This window comes from Canis lupus, chromosome 33, assembly GCF_003254725.2.
Source record: "Canis lupus dingo isolate Sandy chromosome 33, ASM325472v2, whole genome shotgun sequence".
NCBI lineage: Eukaryota > Metazoa > Chordata > Mammalia > Carnivora > Canidae > Canis > Canis lupus.
In genome coordinates this window covers 22,745,175-22,766,132 of record NC_064275.1, presented here as the reverse complement: position 1 = coordinate 22,766,132, position 20,958 = coordinate 22,745,175, and the positions used below count along the sequence as shown (strand labels likewise).

Below are 20,958 nucleotides of genomic sequence, written 5' to 3'. Positions count from 1 at the left end.
ACGAGGGCCTCTCTGGCAGTGGCCAAGGCCTCAAGGTTGGGGGTGGTGGTGGGTGCCAGCAGATGTAAACTCTAGTTGATGTTACGCTACCAAGACGTGGCCGATGCATGGAGCAGAGCAGAGCAATGGAGAGAAGGAATAAAAATAAGAAAAACCCTGCTTGTTAATATGTATATTTTACATGGCATCTTTGAAGATGAAGCTGCTGCTTACACTACTTTACTACAATTCAGTGAGTTTTACAAGACCACAGGGGGACGTGTTCCAGTTTGAGCAAGCTGAAAATGGCTTAAAGCTGACAGAATAATGAGTATTTTTTTCTTTGTTTAATATTTTTGATCCAGATCGGGTAACTCTGGTTTCTGTCATTTTTACCCGGCATACCTTTTGCTGTTTTCCAGATATGTAAGTTTCTTGCACTTACTAGAGGATTTAATTTCTCATATGCATAAAAAAAAAGAAGCCAAATAAAGGCAGGCATTTCTAGTTATTAGTCGAGTTTTCCAGAATTATGTAGCATATTTGATCCTCTGTTTAGCCAGTTAACTTCAAAACTGATGGCTTTGACAGGATAGTCTTCCTCTTTCTTCTTCGTTTTGTTCTAATTGTTGTATTTTTATTCTTGATTTGAAGGTTAAACTATGACTGGACTTTGGCTTTCTGCTCCTGGACAATCAGGGATGGAGGGAGAATTTTTCAGGACAAAGGGGTGTCCAACTGGGATTAGATTTGCAATAGGTTAGCAATAGAATAGGTGTGGGAGCGAACATTGAGAAGAAAGATTTTGTGCTGTCCCCGAGATGGACAGCTTTTCAGGAGAGCTTTGTTAACATGTTTGTTTATTATTGTTATTTTTATTCAGTCGTACACTTTCCTGATTTCATGTTAGGAAACAGGTTTGTGTGTCAGCAGCTGCGGAAACCTATCTCTGTGTCCAAAGCTATTTTTCATTTCACAACATGCTTTGTCCATCTTTAAACTTCGGGACTATGTGTCAGAAATTCCTGAAAAGCCCAGGTGTTTTTGCCCCTGAGACGGAGGTGGTCGTGGGGACAGGAGTAATGGTACTATCTCACCCTCCTTTATAATTTACATACAAGGTCACATGTCTCGGTTCACTTTTTACAGGGCAGGGGTAATGAGCCCATTTTACAGGTAAGGATCCAAATGTTAGAATCCATTTGCTAGATTATCTGTTGCACTTTTTACCTCCCTGGGTGCAAGACTTTGTACCTCGTACAGGTCCAGGAGCATCCAACCAGGAGAGAAATGAGGGTCTCTGCCCTCAGCCAGGCTCTGGGGACATGCAGCTCCCCATGCAGTCTCGCTCGGCCCTCTGTGTCCTTGTTTGTTGTGGCTTCAGCGGCTTCCCTGTACGCCGGAGGCCTGCTGCAAGTCTGCTTGCTGCCTCCTGCATATGCATCAGCTTTGCACACCTGTCCAGTGTCAAGGCTATATTTTCCTTCCATTAGGTTTCATTCTACTTCCTTCCCGGTTAGTGGCACTCAGGGGCATGGCAAGGTAGATTGGGAGGAAATTTGAATTAAACTAGGAGACTGGGACTCTGGTCTCCTTGGCTTTGTGGCCCTGAGAGAGATCAGTCACCCTCTCTGAGCCCCGATCCCCTCATTGGTAGAACAGGGGTATGGGCCAGATGGTCGCTGATATGGTTCTAATATGCTGGTGGCTCCAAACGCAGTGCTCGCAGAAGGGGAGAGGCTTCTCTGTTCAACTTTCTGGGAAATGGAAATGCTGATTTTGTTACTTACAACACTTAGTGCTAAGGATAGTTAGGAGTTTCAGATTTTAATTTTTCTTCTGACAGAAAAAGAGAGAAACTGCCTTTCTCCCAAATATTGACAAACCCAAGGGACGCTGCACTTACGTGTGCTGCCATCTGTACTGGGTGGGACGTAGCAGAAGTGAGAAGCCCTGAAAATGTGGTGCGGTGCGCTGGTGCCTGAAGCAAAAGGTACGTGAAATACCCCCCAAAGTGCCAATTCTAAAAGCTCAAACTTGGTTAGGAAGGAAAAGCTGGGAGACAGGGCAAACTCTATGGGGAATTTTATTGCCATTTTCTGTAAAAGCTCTGAGGAGCAGAGTTCTATTTTTCACCTAGAGGACAGCAGAAAGACTGAGCAATAAACCCTTCGGGTGTAATAAATGCATAAATATGGCACAACAATTCTCTATAAAATGCTGACAATTTCTCCTTGAGGTTGTAGTCTTGATTTGGATTTTTGTCATTCATTCTCCTCTCTCTTCTCTCTCATTCTTCTGGGAGATGGTGAGAATGCCCTATTTCCTAAGCCTTTTGCTTTATAGGTTTTTTATAGGTTTCTGCCTTGAATCCCAATTTCAATAACTTATCTCCTTTTTGCTTCCTGCCCGGTTCCCTTGTTTCCTCACCACCAAGTCCTGACTTCCTCCCACCACAGGCCTCCTGGAGACAGGAGTCCTCACCTGGAATGCCATTCTCAGCATCTAGGCTCATTAAACATAAATTAAAGGATGAACTTTATTATTATTTCAAAGGTATTCTCAATGTCTCCCATAATGGGATCTCATGGATCCATCGTATCAAATGGTGATAGCTTGTTTCTCCTTGTTGAATATTGGTTTCTTTCTTTCTTTCTTTTTTTTAAAATTTATTTATGATAGGCACACAGTGAGAGAGAGACAGAGGCAGAGACACAGGCAGGGGGAGAAGCAGGCTCCATGCACCGGGAGCCCGACGTGGGACTCCATCCCGGGTCTCCAGGATCGCGCCCTAGGCCAAAAGCAGGCGCTAAACTGCTGCACCACCCAGGGATCCCCTTGAATATTGGTTTCTGATGGAATCCAAAGAATAAACAGTGTTTGGAGGTAATAATAATAATGGTTTACTTACATAGAAAAGATCTCAACGGGTGATTTCTTCATTTATTTGTTTATATTATGCCTTCTTCCAAAGTAATTTCAGGCAGTTTTCAATAAGGCTCATATATACATACACACACACACACACACACACATGCACACACACAAAATGTTAGTGCCTTTCAGACTTCCTAGTGAAGTGCTCCTAAGGGCAGGGGGAGAGTAAATAGGCTGTGTTCTCAGGGTCCTTGGGGAAGAACCCAGAATGATCAAATTGTGCCTTCCAATTCATAATGTATCTGCATTTGTATTAATATTAAGACGTTTAAAATAACCTAACTTTGATTAAATTGGGGTCTCCAGACATATGAGCCACCTTTGGGGATACATGTATTTTAGTGTGAGAAGCATGGCAACAAGACTTTCAAATATGTATAAAAGAACAGGAGTCAGTTACTTTAAAAGGGGTAAATAGGGGCCCCTGGTTGGCGTAGTCAGTGGAGCATGCAATTCTTGATCCTGGGGCTGTGAGTTCGAGGCTCATGTTGGACAGAGAGATTACTTAAAAATAAAATCTTTAAAAAAAATTAAAAAGGTGGATAAAGTTTCTAAGGACAAAACTAGTTTCTGAGTTCCCTACGAGCAAGGACAAACCAGGCTATCTCACATATATATTTAAATAATTCAAGCCTAGGGGCACCTGGGTGGCTCAGTCAGTTAAGCCTCTGCCTTCAGCTCAGGTCATGATCCCTGGGTCTTGGAACTGAGCCCCTCATCTGCCCCCTGCTCAGCGGGGAATCTGCTAGTCCTTCTCCCTCCACCCTTCTCTCCACCCTTCTGTGCGTTTGCGTACACTCTCTCAAATAAATTACGAAGAATAATAAGTAATCTACACTGATGGACTCAATCATGTTTTCCCTTGACCCTATTTCAACAAAAAAGAAAATGAATTTTCCCCCAAAAGTCTTAGGTTTCATTAATTTTTAAATTTTATTTATTTATTATTCTTTGTAATTGATACCTCTGAGTACTTGTTGACTAGGTATATGCTCTTTGCCCCACGTATGAAAAGTCTGTTTATGTTAATTTCCTGAGTTTGCTCTAGTGGTTTTCAGACTTTCTTGTGCATTAGAACTAGCTGGGGAGTAAAAAACAAACAAATAAATAAACCCCAAAACTCATATGCCAAGGCTGTGCCTGATGCCAATTAAATCAGAATCTCAGAAGTGGGGAAGGGTGTAACAACTGGGCATCAGCATTTTGTTTCTTAAAGTTTCCTAAGAGCTTCTAACATGGAGCTAAGTTTGAGACCAGTGGTTCTCAAACTCGAGTGCATTAGGAGAATCACCTGGAAGTCATGTTAAAACAGATTCTTGGCTCCAGCCCTGGATTTTTCCAGTAACTAGGCTCCAGGTGGAGCTTGAGAATGTGCATTCATAGGAGACATTGGTGCTACTGGTCTGAGGATTGCACTTTGAGACCCATTGTTCTAGAGTTTTCATGGACGTTAATACTGTCAGATGGGATGGGATGGAAACCTTCAAGCTCTAAGGATGATTTTGGGTTAATTTGGTAAAACCAGGTGATTTCCCAGCGTTTGAGAAATACCTGTACAACTATGGTCTTTTGCTACAGTGGACATATTTGAGTCTGACTGACAACATGTTCTATTCCAGTTGGATTTAGCCCAGGTCTTGGAGACTCAGTCCCAATCTCTTGCTGTGGATTAACTCTGTTTCATAAATGCAAATTAGGAAAAGATGTCCACCGTGTTGCTTAACCCAGGTGTCCTATGAGACCTCACTGTGCACTGTGAATATTGCCTCGTCATGCTCAGGGTTTGGTGGTTGCTGTGGATGCTACGTGGAGGTGGAGGTCTTCATGATGAATGTCTTTTCTTAAGGAGGGCTATAGCCTTCTCTTTACTAGGCTTAACTGTGCCCAGCCTGGTCAGCTCTTGCTTTGGCTTAGAGCATTGTTTCTTCTTCTCTTATAAATAAAATCTGCACGACTCTCTTAGCTGTACTCGTCCCATTAAAGGGTCATTAGGTTTCCCATTATTAGCAGCTCCTGTTGATGGTGTCCCGCAGAGGCCTCAGCATGGGCTTCCTCAGCATGCATTCGAGCAGGAGAACAAGGGGAAGCAGGCAAGTGTGGAGACTCCACTAATATCTGCCTCCCAACTTCAAAACACAAGAGCTAGGCTGGAGATACAGTGTCCCTGCTTCAGCAAAGCTGGCAGCAGGTGAAACAACATTTGCATATTTGTTCCTGCGGGCTCTCAGTGGCAACTTCTGTTTAATCTTTTTTGCTTCTTCTTATATCTTTTAATTATAAAAACAAATAAAATATCTAGCTCGGCTTGCCACTTTCTCCATCCCACCTTCTGCCGGCTGCCAATGCTTGACAGTTTTCAGTTGGCTGTCCTTTTCCCCTGAAGTTCTAGATCGCCCGGTCATTACACTGCCTCAGGTGTGGATTGCCAGGTGGCTCAGTGGGGAGGTCGAGTCCCAGAGATAATGGTGCATTTCTTTAACTCAACTTTGCCTTTCTTATAAAAAAAAAAAAACAACCCAGTATTTTGTGCTAAATTTACCACCATGTGTATTTATTAAACCTTGTATTAATGAAGAATATACAAGCAGAGTAAAATTTAAAGAAACACAAAATCTAGGTATAGTGAGAAATTTTGCCTATTAACTGCATGTAGTGATTAATATCAATTAAAAAAATCTAACTTTAAAGAAGGAATGCTGTCACTTTAGAATTTCTTTTTTTTTTAAATTTTTTATTTATTTATGATAGTCACAGAGAGAGAGAGAGGCAGAGACACAGGCAGAGGGAGAAGCAGGCTCCATACACTGGGAGCCCGACGTGGGATTCGATCCCGGGTCTCCAGGATCGCGCCCTGGGCCAAAGGCAGGCACCAAACTGCTGCACCACCCAGGGATCCCACTTTAGAATTTCTGACATCAGAAGTCCCTTTAAATTCACAGATGTCCTCAGGCTGCAGGTGTCCTCAGCTCTTTACCAAGACCATCATCAGGCTTAACCTGTCTCCTTAGTTAACCAAGGAAGTTCTCTTCCAGCAATTTTAACTTCCTTCTCAGGTGCCCACCTTTCCTTTCTTGCAGTTTGCAGGAAAAGGAAATAAGATCCTAATTATACACACTAGCTCCATTTACCTGCTTCACTTCACCATGATTGTACTTTTCTGATTAGGAGAAAATTTGCTTTCTCGACTGCTTCCTTAGATTTAGCACCCTGCCCTTTCCAGCCGAAGAGAGTCCCCTAATTTACACTGAATACATGCGTTTAGTCATTACCACTAAATGTTACAACTTCTCATTGAGAAGCTGTTCTGGAGCTGTTCTGTCTGGCTCCGGGTACAACTTGGCTTCTTTTAAGGGGCGTCACTGAAGGTTGAGACCATGTCAAAGCTCACTACACAATATAATTATTCAGTTAGGAGTGGGAATGACGTGTTTCCCATGAGGGGAGGTGGTCCTCGTGCCACGTGAAGGTCTGGAGGCTGGTAGTGATGCAGCTGCTGGACATAGTTCCAAAGTGCTTTGCATTGGCAAGCTGTTTAACTCTTAAGGAAAATTAGGTGTACACCTAATAGAAACTTTTTTTTTTTTTGCTTTAAATATTTTTTAAGTGAAAGGACACCAACCACACTCCTACTCAATTAAGAGAAACACTTTTACAATCCTGAGGTCTTTTATTTCTTTTACATGTATCATGCCATGAATTCATGGGGAATGGGTCTCAGCAGTTCAGGCTCCTTTCCATTGGTTCTCACAAAGTGTGCTTCTCTGGGTGGGGCAGGCTGGTGCTTCGGTTGGACCCAAGTACCTTTCATTCTCTTTGGCTTCCTTCTTTTTCTGATCATTTTCCTTCACACGCTTCAGGAAGCTATCTCAGGCTCTTTGAGTGTTTAATATGCTCAATGGGGACATTAATTCTCTTGGCAAGAATCTTGCCCTTAACTTGTTTGTTTACAACAATGCCAACAGCATGTTGAGTAACACTGTAGACTCTTCCAGTTTTGCCATGGTAACATTTGTGGGGCATTCCTTTTTGAACAGTGCCCATTCCCTTGATGTCCACAAAATCACTTTTCTTAGAGATTGGCATGTATGTGGCCAAAGGAACAACTCCATGTTTTCTAAAAGGCCTAGAGAACATATAGCGGGTACCTCTCCTCTTTCCCTTTGTGTTGGTCATTTTGGCGATTTACAGATGGCGGTTCCTAATAGAAACTTTTGAAACTGACCTCTTTACTAAATGGAATAATAGAGCTCTGTCCTCTGTAAAATGTGGGATGCTGTCTGGAGTCATGGCAAAGTCAATGTTCTAATACACCAAACACTCCTGCTCCCATAGATAACGTCTCCACTTCTCAAGAGTTGGCTGCGTTTGTTGCAAACTTGTTTGTGCCATTTGTTTTTTGTTATCATAATCATATAATTTTATTAACCATTACATAAGTAGATGGGACATTAATGCAAGAAGAAAGTATATCAAAATCATATAATTTTATTAACTATTACATAAGTAGATGGGACATTAATGCAAGAAGAAAGTATTTCTATGGAAGCTAAGCTTCTTTGGAAAGATTTGATAAAACAAATTGCTGAGAATTGTTATCAAATTAAGGATGGGCAAAACATCTGCATGAGATTAGAAAAATATCGTAGAAGTCTAGGAGAATTCTGCTTTTAGATTGCTTTGTCTCTTCCAAAGAAATTAGATGCTACATCATGGATGTGCTTTATGCAAGAAAGACAACCGAGAACTCCCTTCAGCACACTTAACGATAGAATATGCAGCCTTAGCTCCACATTAAGACATTGGTGAATAATATATTTATAGGTTCGAGTTTTAGTGAAATGTTTAACTTAATTAACTTGATTTTTTTCTAATTAACCAAACAACTGCCAGTCCCTATTACATTCACTGTTTATACAACTCAAGTGGGAACTCGGTATTCATGCGCTATGTTGCCAGACATTGTCCCAAAGCTCCATACTTGGCCCTGTGGATTTTGAGAATTCCTGTGGGGTTTATGTGTTCCTGGCCCCTCTGGCTCTAAACTTCTAGTTCTCTGTATTTCTCTTAAAAAAAAAAAAAAAAAAAACAACTTAGGTAAAGTATTTACATATGTCTAGACTTGATTGAAGGGGGAAGGAGGGCAGGGCAAAGTTTTACATTTTAGGAATAAAAATAATTTCAAATTAGAAATCAGGTACCTTTGTTCTTAAAAGTCCTAAGGTCACCCTGCAGTTGGGGATTCGGCTGTTAATCCCACACCCTCTCCCCGGCCACACATCACTTGCCTAGTTTTTTCTAACTGCTTATTTCTTTTCTCTTCTGGTTCTTCTCTCCATTCCTGTTCATGTCAAATGCAGAGCAGTGTGGCCAACACTCTGCTGTGTCATTTCCTGCTAATCCTTGCTCTTGGGTGGGGTCTCACTTCCCTCCCTGTCTTCTCTCAGCCAACTTTATATATGGTATATGTAGTTTACCAAGGTGACCCCACCCCAAGAAATGAAATACCTTTGAAAGCAAAAGTTGGCGATATTAATCATTTCTCTAGGACAGAAGGCAAAAATTGGGATTGTACTGGGTAAACCAGGATCTGCTATTATTTTCCTAACCATAGACAGTTTTCTCCTTAAGAAGAATTCTGGTGTTCATAGATAAAATATTTTTCATCCCATTACATATACTCTTCCAGTTTGGTTAAACTCACACAGCCAATTCTGTCCCTCAACAGGAGAGTGTGTGATTCACTGAAGCAAAGTGTGTTCTTTACTGGTCATCGGCATTTACTGTTCTGTGTACCTCACCCTCTCTGAGCTGTTTTTCCATCTGTGAAATGGAAAATATTATTACCTGCTAAGGGACTCTTGAGAAAAGTAGACAGTAAAGCATTTTGGAAGGGATTAAACTGTAGAAATGTAAGGTTTATTGTAATCACTGTTTTTAATGAAATTAAGAGTCAGAAGTTATAGGGGAGTGGCAAATGATACCGTGCCATACCAGCCTGGCAGCTTTTCTTGTTTTGGGCCTCTGAGCATCTTACACAGTGCCCTTTATTCTTGCTCCTTGACTCTAAACCTGGTCCTTCCTCATAACTCTACCAGTAATCCTGGATCCTGACCTTCAGCCTCTTTATTATTTCTGTCTTGGACCTCTACTCAGAAAATTCATCCAATCACCCTGAATTGTAGGTCATTGAGTTGAGTTATTGTGATGCTGATAAATGAGAACTAAATTGAAGCCATCAGCCTCATTTTCCTTACTCACCTATTTCCAGATGTGGAAGGTAATGGGCTTGGATTGGCTGCTAACAACGAGGCTCATCAAAGACCATTTTCCCTAAGGGCATTAAATGCAATTTATTGATTGGGTGGAGGCCTAAGGCATTTGGGGTGTGGATTTGTATTACAGCCCATGAAGATGGGTTGGAGCTGAAATCCAAGCCTGCCACCTGAGTTTGTCAAATTGATCAGCAACACTGTGGCTTGAGATTCAGAAGCCAGGTAGGCTGACAAGATGAGAAGTTAAACAATGTCTCACCTTATTACCAAGAGATAACAGCTCTTTCTTTCCTCTGAGAGTGGGAATATGGACCTGTTTTCTACGTGCTGAATTCTATTGCTTAACTTGGGGAATATATCTATTTATTCTTCATTGTCTCCTCCAGTCAGTCAATGATGGCTCCTTGGATTGTCTAAGCTTGCTCTTTCCACTTCCTCTCCTGTTTTGAATCCACTCCACTAAGGCTTTTTACCTCCTCCACTACAAGCAAACCACTTAAAATGACTGCCCCTCCTTATTGCTAAAAACAGGGGACAGATTTCAGCTCTGATTTTCATTGCATTATCACAGCATTTGATATGCTGAGTCGTACTCTTCCTTGAAACAGCTTCTTCCCTTGGCTTCCAGGGTCTCTTACTTTTCTGGTTTCTTCATACCTCCATGGCTGTTCCACCTCAGTCCCTTTGGTTGGTGCATCCTGATCTTCTTGACCTCTAAATATTGGGTTCTCTAGGGGTCAGTCCTCAAGATGTTTTCCCTATTCTGTTTACACTCATGTCCAACCAAACTCAGGTATTTAAATACCATCCATCTGCTGAAGACTCTCAAATTTATATACTCTGACCTGAAACCCTTCCATAGACTTGAAATATGTATGGTTATTGCTTACTCAGCTTTTCACTTAAATTTGTAATAGGTATGTTGAAAATTAATATGTTGCATACTGAACTTCTGCTCTCCCCCAAACATCCTTCTCCTAGTTGTTCCTTATTAGTAAAGAGCAATCCTCCCTTTCAGTTGCTTGGGCTCAAACCCTTGAAGTCATCTTAATTTATCTTTCCATTTCATATTCTACTTTCAGTGTGCCAGCATAGCTTATTGGTTTATCTTCAAAATATTTGAATATCCAGAATGTGACCACATCACCCTGGTCCCGGATACCATCCTCTGTCACCTGATTTATTGCCATATCCTTCCTGATTGGCCTCCCTGCTTCTCTGCTGTGGCCCCCCGTGATGGAATTTCAACACTAGCAGCCAAGTGATCCTTTAAAAACCAAAGTCAGATTATGTTTCTCTTTGCTCAAAACCTTGAATTTCGCTTAGAGTAACAACCAGAGGCCTTACAAAGCTTCCTGTGAGGCTCTTCATATCTGTTTCTGAGCTAAGTCCTAATAGACTCCTTCACTCTCACTCTGTGTTTTTAGTGACCACACTGGCTTCCAGTACTCTAGCCACAATCCTGCCCCATGAGACTTTCACTTGAAAATCTCTGCTTGAAAAAAACTTACCTTTCGTCACTGCATTATAGTATCTTTGAACAGTTACCGTGAACAAGGCACTGTGGTTTCCCACCTCCCAACTTCCTTTGTTGGAAATTAACTATTTTTGTTTCTGTGTGCTTTTAAGACCTATATATTTTAATAATATATAGGTCTTATTTGAAAATTTGAAAATTATGGTCTCTTCTAAGGGTGTAAATGTAGATCAATTAAATCTTCAGTCATTGGGAGCCACAGGTAGTGGCAACTGAATACTGAACAGGCTCACCTGGCAAAGTCAGCATCTCAGAAGGCACAGTAAGGGAAACCTGAAACTATAGAAGCTATTGAGTACCTGATTATTGGACTGAAAGAAAGGATTCAGTGCCCATCCCTTCTTTGTTTTTCTAGGCATGCAGCTGACTGGCTTCTTCTATCTAGAGCAATGCCCCAAACCACTTCTCAATCTATTAAAAAGTGATAATATATTATTTAAATATATCTTACCCTGCTTTCAAAAGTGACACATTTAAAATACATTTGAAATATAAGTGAATTATTCATTTACCAAAGAGCAGGCTTTTACCAAAATAGTTCAGGATAAAAAAGCAGCATATGAGATTATCTGATTGTCACCTACTTGCGTTCTAACAACCATATGTACTCTCCCATTCACTTTTGGTATTTTCGGTCCTCAGGCTGAAAGGTCTCAAACAGCATTTTGAGATTTGAGAATTCTGAGGTTTTTGATTATATCCACACCTACTGGTGATCCAACTGCTGATGGTTTCATATCAGGAAACTTCAGAAGAACTTTGCATGTTTGCACTTTCCAAAATTTTGATAAAGTAAAAATTCAATTATTTAGAATTTGTAAACTACAAATTAAGGTATGTGCTTTAATACATGCTCTGGTTTTTTTTTTTTTTTTTTTTCATGCTCTGTTCCTATCTCTTGTTCCAATTTTTTATCCTTCTGTTTGGAACATTGCCTTAGATGCTTCATTAGTTTAACTAGCATTAGAGAACATCTAATGAATTAGGCAGTCAGTCAAAATTGGAGTATTTTGAAGGGAAGCTCCTGTTTCTTCAGATATAAAATCAGAGTCTTAAGTTTGGAAAGAACCTGAAAGTTTCATCTAGTGTTTCTCACCGGTAGTTGCTTATTAGAACCATCTGGAGAGTGTCTTAAAATGCTGGTGCCCTGAGCCAATTGAAGCCAAGTTTCTGAGGATTATGTCTAGGCATCTGTATTAAAACAAAAACAGAACCCCAAGTGATTTTACTGTGTCACCAGGATTGAGAACCATGATGTAGGTAAACCCGCTTTATGCTTAAATCTTCTCTGCATCATTGTCACTACCCTAAACTTGGCAGGTCTCTGTTAGATTCCTCCAAGGAAGAAGTTCTTAGTCTTTCTAAGAACAGCTCTATAGGAAATTCTTCCTTATATTGACATAAAGCTGTCTGCTTATACCTTATGCCCATTGTTCCTGATTCTGTTATTTGAGACCACAAAGAACAAATCTCACCTCTCCACATGACAGTTCTTTCAAACTCTGAAGCCAGTTATTCAGTTTATAACCAAGTATTTATTGAATACCTGTTACAGGCCTAGATCTGCCCTGAGTCCCCAACAGAAATAAAATATGGTCATTGCCCTCATGATGCTCACAGTCTAGTGGGTAAAATGGAAAAACTAATGACACTGGTACAGCTCAAGAATGCATGGTTACCCTCCCATCTCTCTACCCTATATCCCACCCCATCTTACTCTTCCGTAAGCAGAATTAGCCTCAATTCCTTGAATTTGGCTGCAGATGACATCATTTTGAGGGCTTGTACTGAGGCTCTCTACAGAGGTTTGAGCTTACTTCAGGTTGTCTACCTCCCTAAGTAAGTATGGCTGCTAGGCTGGATTACAGGTGTCAGATGTGGTCTGAATATACAGAGGAGAGAGAGGGACTGCCATCTACTTCCTTTTATTTCTAGATGATATACTGCTGGCTCATTATGAAGTTATAGACAATTAAAGCCATCAGGACTTCCTCATATATCCAGGGCTACTTGTAATGAACATATCTAGCCTTTGGGTGTGTACGAAGATAAGGGTAAGGCAAGGCCGATGATATCGAAGCAAGGAGTTGGAGGAGTTTAACTTCCCTCTCTCTTGTCTACCTTTTCCCTGGGCTTACTCATGAGTCCATAAGATCACGTGAACATTCTGTCAATTGACCACTTCTTTCACTAGTACCAAAGGGCCACGGATGGGCTTGTCCAGAGGTGGGCACATTTGCCAAATGAACTAGACCTAAAAGGGAGCAACAGTTTGGTGAAACTCTTTCCTGTTCCAGACTTATCTATCTGCTAATCAATACTGGAAGCAAGTAGCTTTTCTAGTGGTCTTCTGGATGCAAACAGGTCAATTGCATTTTTTTTTTTTTGGCTCTCTCTTTTTCTGTGCTCAAAGATCAATGGTGGAGTATATTATCTTATAGTTTAACAAGAATCTTAAAAATCTGTGACCTCTGATCTGTAGCTGACTCATCTTTTTTGTACTTTAGGGTGTCTGGGTTATTCTGGTCCCTTAGAAACCTGCATCAACTGACATTTTTTTCAGTGCTGCCCCAAACTGCTCTCCCTTTATGTTTGCCAATTAGCATCTCAAGAAGGAATACTGCTATATATTTGAATTTTTGCATTCACATTTAATGAAATGTTTCACAGATATTTATAACACAACAGATTCTGCTCTGCTGAAATCAAAGTGGGCACACTGAAGATGGATTAAAGGCAAAATATCACCATCAGAATCAGTAAACACTCATTGAGCATGTATGACATGATCAGTTTAGACTAAAACCAAGACACCTGCACTCTGATGTTTATAGAACCAACTTGGGTTCTAATCTGGGGAAGATGTAGGCAGGACTTCTTCACTGTTGGTGCCTTTTTTAGTATCTCTTCAGTAAGAACCAGACCAACCTACTGAAGATGCTACGGTTACATTTGCAGATGTACATATGAAGGTGTTTGAAAATAGGCTTTTATCACCTGCCCAGTTCTCTTACCCATCCTCCATGATAGAGTTTCAACTCCCCAGCTCTTCAAGGAGCAAACTTGTGTCAATATCAATGGCCTGTTTGATCTTCACCATCTTTGTCATCTCTGCAGCATTTGACTTCATTGATAATTCAGATATAGAAACAAAATTGCCGTACACCACACCCCATCTTACTCTCTTAGTGCTCCCTGTTTCACTACACCATTCCGGACAGTCATGTCCTTCTGGTCCATCTTTCTCTGCCTTGGTCCTCCCATCCTCTAACCATGGGCCTCCCTTGAGACTTAATATTTGATATTATGTGTACTTTTTCATTTGGATTTCTCAGGATTTAACTACCATTTGAATTATTATATCTCCCGAGTCTTTATTTTCAGCCCTAGAGTACAACATACATTATCTATTACTCGTTAAAATCAAATGTCATTGTAATTTTGTTATTATCTTTACATTAATCCACCTGTATTTGCTGCTTTCGAGTGTAGGTAGTACTTAAAATCAAACATTTCATTTTTTTTTTTCTGGCATCTCTGTTTCTTCAGTGGAATTCCTTTTTCCCAGTCACTCAAGCATATTGGTTTTTTTTCCCCTAAAATAAGTATTTACTATATTTCAGATACTATTCTAGGTGCTGGGTAGGTTATAGACTAAAACATATTGCCTTCGTGGAGTTTGTATCACAGTGAGGGAATTAGACATTAATCACGTAATCACAAAAATAGACCTTACTATATGAATGAGGAGAACGACAAAGGAAAAGTACAGGGAGCCATGGGAATGTAGAATAAGGGGCTCGACTTAGGCTAGGAGGCAAGGGAAGTCTTCTCTGCAGAAGTGATGTTTGATCTAAGATCTGAATGATGAGTCAAGGCTGGAAAGGGACAGCCCAGCCATAAAAACCAGCATTCCTGAAGGTCTTGGGAGTGAGGGTGGCAGTTGGAGGAAATTGAAAGTCAAAGCATCAAAAAAATAAAATAAAATAAAACCAGCCTAAGTAGACAATGACATGGAAGGGAAAGTGGCAAGAGATGAGGCTGAGTTCGTACATGAAGGGCCTTGAGGCCATGTTAAGGATTTTGGCCTTTATCCTAAGAACTATTAACAGCATACTAGGTAAAGGAATACCAGGATCACACTTGTATGTTTAGGTTATCGGGGGTCCGTGGGGATAGAATAGATTGGCAGGGAGTGGGCGGATCTGGATGTAGGGCCACCAGTTGGGAGGCTGTTGGAATAGTGGGGATAAGGTTCAGGTAAGTGGGTACAGAGATGGGGAGAAAATGCCGGCTCTGGGATACAAACCCAAACTTTGGAGCCCCTGTGTCTGAATAGACTTCCTATTCAACTGGCCCACATGTTCCCTTACATTGTCCTCAATCATAATACTCTCTGCATCTGTGTTTTCCTTTCCACTCCTGTTCTTGCCACAGAATTCCAGAGCTATGAATTCATGTGTGAGTTTTAGCCATATCCTGTTAGGGGTTGTTCCCTGAGAACAGTTCTTCTTCAGCTCCTCAGTTCCCTACCTTACACAGGGATTCAGTGGTCCCAGCGACTTCTCCCCGTCTCGGGACCTATGTCAGCTATGCTGAGATTGGCTTCTTCTAGGACAAAACCTGTGGATTGGTGTGTGTTATAAGGTCATGGTTCCAAACAGGAATAAGCTCCATCATTTGGTGTATTTTGCAAGCATACAGGTTTCTAGGCTCAGTACCCAGAGGTTTTGGGGTGAAACCTAGGAATTTTGGGGTGGAGCCCAGGAATCTGTGTTTTATGTAGTACAGATGTCTAAGGACCAGGCAGGTTTGGTTTGCTCTAAGGCACCACTTATCTGCATTTCACTTTGTATTGAAGAGGATAATCTTTTTCCAGGGCTAGGCTCTGTCTTCTCTGGGATATCCTCCCCAGTCTCCTTCTTCCCCTAACTAAAACAACCTTTCACACTTAAATCTTTATTTGACTTTAAAGCCTTCTGTTTTGTGGTTTTTCTTCCCACTGGGGAATCTCTGATGTCTTCTCGGCAGGCGTAGCCACCTGTGAAGGGACGTGCCATGCCATAGAGGACTGTTCCCTGGATGGTTGAGTGACAGGGAGGATTTCCTGAGATTCATTATGAAGCAAACCCCATATTTGCAAAGATGAAGTATTGGATAGAGCAAGAGAGGAAACTTAGCAGCAAGAAAATAATCTATTTGAGAATACAGCCCTGTTTCATGTATCTGTCAATTAGATTTGCTTCCTTTTGGTCTTTAGATAAAAAAAAAAAAAACACCTCACATAAACATGACTGTGGTGCATCTGTTTTAATGCTTCTAATCTTCTGACTACTAGAGCAAAAAATTAATATCTTCCTTCCTCGGTAACAGTGAAAACTTAGATACCGATGGAAGGAGGGAAACGAAGAACAGATGCGGTCTATCTCCGGGTGGAGGACTTTGTGTGTGTGTGTTTGTATTCACATACGTATGTGATTAGCATCAATTTAATATTTTTATGGAACTCTAGCAATAGATCATGTTAGATACGTGAAAAAAAATCAAAATTGGATCCCTGACCTAATATACTTAACTTTATAGGCAGAGTGAATTATCAGATATCCATCAGCCAAAGAAATAACGTGAAGGGAAGTTTACTTGGTGTCCAAATATGGATTCATTACTTTTTAATATTCTCTAACGTCTATTCTTAGAACCACGGGTCTTTTCAAATGTCCTTTAATTTCATCTATAGTCAGTATACTGACAAGTGATTATTGAGCTATGGCAGGTAGCAGAACATGTATTTGCATTCCCTAAAATTGAGTCACTGAAACCCGAATGAAGAACACAGATGAATTATAAATTTAAATTGTGTGTGTGTGTGTGTATGTGTGTGTGTGTGTGTTCAAAGGGGGAAGGAGGTGAAGCTGGGAGGAGGCGGGAGAGTGACTTGCTTCCACTCCTAGCACAGAGGAAGATAAATCAACACAGAAGATTAAAAAATGCAAAACCCTTTTCCCATTCGCCTCGCCTCCTTGTGGTGTCTTTGAATGTGTTTGGCAGCAGTGGGCCATGTCAGGCCACCTGTACAGTCAGCAAATTGCTCATGGTTTTTAAAGGGCTCCTTTATAGCAGCCCTATAGGAAATTGGATGCTTGCTTTGGAACGGCCACTGTATTTTTACATTTTTGAGGCATTATTATGTTTTGATTATATTTTCTTTTGTTTTAAGGTTAAAGAGGCTTTTCTTTATCCCTGCAATGGATAACAAGCTCCTCCCTTATGGAAGACTATCTGCCGTCTATTGCTGTCATTTAGAATGCCATGTCCAGGGGTAGACAGTCTGCAAGTTGTGAAGTTCCGGGGCGCCAGTCACATTCTTGTGCTGGCAGGCAGAGATGCACGTGGACTGTATTGTGAGCGGCACTCCCTGAAGCTGTGCCACAAGGTGGTGGGTACTCAATAAAAAAATAAAAATGAATGAATAAGCAATTGACTGATTGAATGCCTTTCTTTTCATTTTTCAGGGAACCTAGTGTAGTTTATGTTGAGTCCAGAAGGAAGAGAAATGTATAGACCCTGGATTAAGAGAGACTTGGGTTCAATCCCGGCTCCCTTGTTTACTTCATGTGTGATTGGGGTAAAATGACTTAATTTCTTTGACTCTCAATTTGCCAATCTAGGTAGAGGGAAGTAGAGGGAACCAACTTTGTAGTTATGAAGAGAATTATGTGTGGATATATAGAGAAAGCATAATATAGTCCCTGACAGAGGGTAGATACTGAATATTAATAAAGATAATCCCGATTCTATGTTTTTCTTTTTTTCTTTTTTCTTTTTTTCTTTTTTTATTTATTTTTATTTTTTTTTGTTTTTCTTTTTTTAAAAAAGATTTTATTTATTTATTCACAAGAGACACACAGAGAGAGGCAGAGACACAGGCAGAGGGAAAAGCAGGCTCCATGCAGGGAGCCCCGAACTCCAGGATCACGCCCTGAGCCGAAGGCAGATGCTCAACCACTGAGCCACCCAGGGGTCCCTCTATCCTATGTTTTTCTTTTTTTTTTTGATTCTATGTTTTTCAATCCAACTTTAGTTACGTTGGTAACAATGAGTGGAGAAGGTAAAGCCTGGTCATAGGACTCAGCTAAAACCCAGGTCTACTAAGGGCAGGGACTTGTGTGTCTTACGTGTAGCTCTCAGTTTGTGCCCATCCCAGGGGTAAACGTTGCATGAGCTATCAGAGAAGTTACTAGTACGAGCTGGCAATGTATTTCTTCATTGAAACATAAAAGAATTAGCTGAGCATTACTGATTCTACCTTGTGCAATGAGAGGGATGTGCATTTTATCAGACACTAGCTTTGGCCTATGATTCCGGAGCCAACTAGAAAGAACACACGGGGAGGTGCTGATACTAAATTCTCAGAGCTCCACGCAAGTATGGCCCTGTTCTGATGGCCCGGATGATGCCTCTTTAGGTTCTGTTGGTGTGCTACCACTTTCTGCTTTTCTACTGTAATAAATTCTCGAGCCTGCAGCCTGCCTTGCAGAATTTAGCAGACTTATTCCTTTTTATTGTTATTGCCTCCTTCTTGCCGCTTTTTTTCATTATTTGTGCCTTTGCTCCTTCTATGCATTTATTAGCAGAATTAGCACATTTCCAATATTTGTTCACATTTAATGAGGTATTGGTATTTTGATGGCAGAAATGAAGAAGTGAGACCCACGGGTGAGAATTTTATTGAACTTCGATGTATTTTATTTTCCAAGATGTGTAATTCACAAAGTCATGATCTATTATTGTGCGACACAAAGTGATACGTACCCCCACAGTATCTGATATTTTCATGGCTAAATATATAACACTGTTAAGGAAAGTTTCTTAGACAAGCTGGCTGTATCCTGAACAGTCAAATTTATTTAACAGGAAAAGAAAAATATCCTATCAGCCACAAAACACTTCAAATACATAAAAAATTACTAGAAATACAAAATTATATTAGAAATGCTTCCGGATTAATTGGATTAAATAGTCTTAGTCAAGGTTCTTTTGGTGTAAATAATGGAAACCTACCCAAACTGGCTGGAGCAAAAATGGGGGAATTTATTACATGGGTGTCTCAGAGTTCCCAAGTGCAGAAATGGGACTGCAGCATGGAGCTAGGAAGCCAGCAGAACCTAGGCGTAGACACATTTTAAACCTCAAGATCTCTCTTTCCAGTGCTCTCATTGCAGTTTTCTGTGCTTCTTTCTGCCCAGCAGAAGTCGGCTATCTCCTAAGGGCAAGCTCAGTTCCTGAGTTTATTTTTTTATTTTTAATTTTTTTATTTTATTTTTTTTTAGCTCCTGAGTTTAGATGAAGAGCTCAAACTACCCAGCATGTCTGAACCCCTAGTCCATTTATCCAGGGGAAATAATGTGATTGGTGCAGTGTAGGAGTCCTATGGTGAGCACCTGACTGCCTAGAGACCTGAATTGGGGTGGAATGAGATGAGTAGAGGAAGGAAATTCTCAGTGAAGTGAGAAATGCGTATTGTCTGCTATGCACTTTGACCCGACGGATGCTTTTTCAATGCTACATAATGTAGACACAAAATATTTGTAGCTGAAGCATGTAATGACATTTGCTTACTGTTAGAAGGTGATTCTATATATATGTATGCCAAAGTGACCTATTTTTTCTTTTTTTTTTAAAGATTTATTTATTTATTTTAGAAAGAGTAAGAGTGCATGCTTGCACATGCGTATGAGCAGGAGAGGGGCAGAAGGAGAGGGAGAGAGTCTCCAGCAGACCCAGGCTGAGTGCAGAGCCCAATACAGGGCTTGATCTCACCACCCTGAGATCATGACCTGAGCTGAAACCAAGAGTCGGACTCTTAACTGTGCCACCCAGGCGCCCCGCCACCCCCCACCCCCGCCAAAGTGACCTATTAAGAAACTTTCTGTAGAATTTAAGTCCTAAAATTTTTTATTTGAACGAAGTAAGAAATTATAGAGAGTTGCATATAAAAGATTTTATATTTATTTTGCTGCCTTTGGGCATGGGTTAGATTGTGTTTAATCATCATTATAAACTAATTATAGTGTTAGCCTTTATTTGGTTACTCAAAAATGCTGATTATTTCATTGGTATTTTTCTCTTCTTATCTTTATCCATTCCTTTGTTCTATATTTCTTCTTTACTTTTCTCTTGGCCTATTCTTTTTCTCTCTCTCTCCCTCCTGTTTTTCTTTACTCTTTCTCTCCTAAGGAATGAAAAGATGTGTGTGTGGGTGTTGTTGCAAGGGGGAGAGAGGAAAAATTGAGCAATGACAAGTATGAAAGTAGCAAAATTATTTTAGTAACTCACTGTCTTGGGAGGATACATATTGATGTATAATTTATACACAAATGCAAATAGTCATGTAAATTGGGTGCGTATTTTAGCTCTTAGAAAATGACTGCCCTCGCATTGCTGTGCTGTCCTTCCTATGTCTTGGCTTCACATGGCTGCTCTGGAGTCACCAGGAATCAGAATTAAGAGGATTTGGTATAGCTCAAGGTGAAGCGTGTGGCCTTTGTATGCCCATAAAATGACCAAGGCATGTGAGAGAGATGAAAGGAGAGCGGAGAGAAGTATAAATGAAGAGAAAGGCGAGATGATGTCATGGTATGGATCACGGGGGAGGATAAGCAAGGGAAAGAGGAGGGGGACTGAGCAGGTGACAGGGCCGAACTGAGTAGTATGTAGGGAGCTGTCTGGAGGGCATGTACTTCGTCAGGAGAAGGGCTGCTGCTGGCATGTCTACTGTCTGTGTCATTTAGGAAAAGACTTCCCCTTGCAGTTTATGTGGCTGCAGAAGAGTCCACTCCTCAGCTGGCCTGGGCACCTCTGTGCAGGGCAAACTTACATAATATTATGCAGCATCCTGAGGGGTAAGAGAAACAAGAAGTGGGAAGCCAGGATGCAAATCTAAGGTTTGCAAAGAGTCCCTCCCTAGCTGCCAAGCACCAGGTGAGGACCTGGCCATGCAGCAGGGGCTGTGTGTGTGAGGGCTGTGCCTTGGGGTGTTATGGCTTCGGAGCCCTGGAGCAGGGAGAGTGATCAGTAGGAAGCTCGTCAGAAGGGATGAGATTCGGAGTGTGGGCCATGCTTCATGAGAGTCGGAGTGTGGGCCATGAGAGGAGCACGTGTGACTTGGTAGAAGGAGCCCTTGGGGTGGGAAAGGCCAAAAGCACCTACTTTATCGTACTGTTGGGCAACTGA

General features: G+C 41.1%; 1 long non-coding RNA gene across 1 annotated transcript; it reads left to right on the top strand.

Annotated features, from left to right (window-relative positions):
- Positions 1–1,799: 1,799 nt before the first annotated feature.
- Positions 1,800–17,163, top strand: LOC125754266 (uncharacterized). The gene is made up of 3 exons (XR_007408026.1): positions 1,800–1,972; positions 2,662–2,865; positions 16,943–17,163. It is a non-coding gene; the product is annotated as an uncharacterized LOC125754266 (long non-coding RNA).
- The last annotated feature ends 3,795 nt before the right edge of the window (positions 17,164–20,958 follow it).